Here is a 3,732-nt window from a genome sequence, read left to right as displayed (position 1 = left end):
CAACTACTTCTCTGACAGAGTTCAGTGTGTCAAATCGGAGGGCCTACTGTCTGGACCTCTGGCAGTCTCTATGGGGGTACCACAGGGTTCAATACTTGGGCCAACTCTTTTCTCTGTATACATAAATGATGTCGCTCTTGCTGCTGGTGAATCTCTGATCCACCTCTACACAGACGGCTCCATTCTGTGTACTTCTGGCCCTTCTTTGGACACTGTGTTAACAACCCTCCAGACGAGCTTCAATGCCATTCAACTCTCCTTCCGTGGTCTCCAACTGCTCCTAAACACAAGTAAAACTAAATGCATGCTCTTCAACCGATCGCTGCCTGCACCTGCCCGCCTGTCCAGCATCACTTCTCTGGACGGTTCTAACTTAGAATTTGTGGACAACTACAAATACCTAGGTGTCTGGTTAGACTGTAAACTCTCCTTCCAGACTCACATCAATCATCTCCAATCCAAAGTGAAATCTAGAATTGGCTTCCTATTTCGCAACAAAGCATCCTTCACTCATGCTGCCAAACATACCCTCGTAAAACTGACCATCCTACCAATCCTCGACTTCGTGCGACGTCATTTACAAAATAGCCTCCAATACCCTACTCAACAAGCTGGATGCAGTCTATCACAGTGCCATCCGTTTTGTCACCAAAGCCCCATATACTACCCACCACTGCGACCTGTACGCTCTCGTTGGCTGGCCTTCGCTTCATAATCGTCGCCAAACACATTGGCTCCAGGTCATCTACAAGACCCTGCTAGGTAAAGTCCCCCCTTATCTCCGCTCACTGGTCACCATAGCAGCACCCACCTGTAGCACGCGCTCCAGCAGGTATATCTCTCTGGTCACCCCTAAAGCCAACTCCTCCTTTGGTCGTCTCTCCTTCCAGTTCTCAGCTGCCAATGACTGGAACGAACTACAAAAATCTCTGAAACTGGAAACACTTATCTCCCTCACTAGCTTTAAGCACCAGCTGTCAGAGCAGCTCACAGATCTCTGCACCTGTACATAGCCCATCTTTAATTTAGTCCAAACTACTACCTCTTCCCCTACTGTATTTATTTATTGTATTTATTTTGCTCCTTTGCACCATATTATTTATATTTTAACTTTGAACTTTCTTCAAACTACAAATCTACCATTCCAGTGTTTTTCTTGCCATACTTTATTTACTTTGCCACCATGGCATTTTTTGCCTTTACCTCCCTTATCTCACATCATTTGCTCACATTGTATATAGTCTTATTTTTTTCTACTGCATCATTGATTGTATGTTTTATTTTCTCCATGTGTAACTCTGTGTTTTTGTATGTTGTCGAACTGCTTTGCTTTATCTTGGCCAGGTCGCAATTGTAAACTTGCCTACCTGGTTAAATAAAGGTGAAATAAAATAAATAAAATAAATAAAACATCCACATCAACAGGGCTGTTCCTTGGCGACCTAACATGGTCCACACACACCCGCACAGTCGTGAAGGGGGCGCGCCAGGAGGCTGAAATATTTGTCATGGGCACTCGCATCCTCAAAAAGTTAAAGGGTCTTGCTCTGACCCTACGCACAATCACTAGACTGTATACAAAGCATATGCACACTCACACACACTACATTCACACTCCCACACACACACACACACACACAAACCGACACAACCCAAACACACATGCATACACATTACACACTCTCACAAACACACACCTTTACACTCATCATTTGCAGCTGCTGCTCTGTTCTTTATTTTGCTATTATTATTATTATTATTATCTATCCTGATGCCTAGTCACTTTACCCTGCCTTCTTGTACATATCTACCTCAAATACCTCGTACCCCTGCACACTGATCTGGAACTGGTACTCCTTGTATATAGCTTTATTCTAGGGTATTTTATTCCTCGTGTTACAATATATACAGTACCAGTCAAAAGTTTGGACACACCTACTCATTCCAGGGTTTCTTTATTTTTTTTTACAATTTTCTACATTGTAGAACATCAAAAGTATGAAATAACACATAAGGAATCCTGTAGTAACCAAAAAAGTGTTAAACAAATCAAAATATATTTTATATTTGAGATTCTTCAAAGTAGCCACCCTTTGCCTCGATGACAGCTTTGCACACTCTTGGCATTCTCTCAACCAGCTTCATGAGGTACTCACCTGGAATGCATTTCAATTAACAGGTGTGCCTTGTTCAAAGTTCATTTGTGGAATTTATTTCCTTCTTTGTGCGTTTGAGCCAATCACTTGTTTTGTGACAAGGTAGGGGTGGTATACAGAAGATAGCCCTATTTGGTAAAATACCAAGTCCATATCATGGCAAGAACAGCTCAAATAAGCAAAGAGAAACAAAAGTATATTATTATTTTAAGACATGAAGTTCAGTCAATCCGGAAAATTTCAAGAACTTTGAATGTTTCTTCAAGTGCAGTTGCAAAATCCATCAAGCGCTATGTCTCTCATGAGGGCCGCCACAGGAAATGAAGACCCAGAGTTACCTCTGCTGTAAAGTTCAAGTAACAGACACATCTCAACAGCAACTGTTCAAAGGAGACTACGTGAATCAGGCCTTCATGGTCAAATTGCTGCAAAGAAACCACTAATAAAGGACACCAATAAGAAGAAGAGACTTGCTTGGCCAAGAAACACGAGCAATGGACATTAGACCGGTGGAAATCTGTCCTTTTGGAAAAGCAATCCAGGTGAAGCTGATTGAGAGAATGCCAAGAGTGTGCAAAGGGTGGCTACATTGAAGACTCTATATAAATATAAAATAGATTTTGATATGTTTAACACCCTTTTTTGGATACTACATGATTCCATATGTGTTATTTCATGGTTTTGAGTTCTTCATTATTATTTTACAATGTAGAAAATAGTCAAAATAAAGAAAAACCTTTGAATGAGTAAGTGTGTCCAAACTTTTGATTGGTACTGATATATATATATATATATATATTATTCTATAGTTTTGAACTCTGCATCGTTGGGGTGGGCTCGTAAGCAAGCATTTCACGGTAAAGAGTTGATTTGAGAGGGAAAGACAAAGAGCGAGGGAGTCCAAATGTATTCTGACCTAGTCTTTAGTATGAAACCATTTTTAATGAGACGAGTACAAAACATTAAAGGAATAGTTGTCTCCATGTCTCGTCCGTACCTGGTAGAGTACTTGGGTGGGGGTCCCGCAAAGTTCATCCCAATGGCTGGGGGAGGAGGGTAGGCCTCATTGGTCATGTAGGGACATATCTTTTCCAGAGAATCTACCAATTTTCCTTCCTGAGGAAATTGCAAGAAATTACCGGGCTTCCCGTTCAAACCAAGTGCTATTTAGAAGCATATGTTTTATTTAACCAGGTAAGTTGACTGAGAACACATTCTCATTTACAGCAATGACCTGGGGAATAGTTACAGGGGAGTGTGGGTGAATGAGCCAATAGTAAGCTTGGGATGATTAGGTGACCGTGATGGTATGAGGGCCAGATTGGGAATTTAGCCAGGACACCAGGGTTAACACCCCTACTCTAACAATAAGTGCCATGGGATCTTTAGTGACCACAGAGAGTCAGGACACCTGTTTAACATCCCACCCAAAAGACAGCACATGTCCCCAATCACTGCCCTGGGATATTATTTTAGACCAGAGGAAAGAGTGACTCCTACTGGCCCTCCAACACCACTTCCAGCAGCAACTGGTCTCCAATCTAGGGACTGACCAGGACCAACCCTGCTTAGCTTC

The sequence above is a fragment of the Salmo trutta genome, unplaced genomic scaffold, assembly GCF_901001165.1.
Source record: "Salmo trutta unplaced genomic scaffold, fSalTru1.1, whole genome shotgun sequence".
Lineage (NCBI taxonomy): Eukaryota > Metazoa > Chordata > Actinopteri > Salmoniformes > Salmonidae > Salmo > Salmo trutta.
This window is presented reverse-complemented; position numbering follows the sequence as displayed.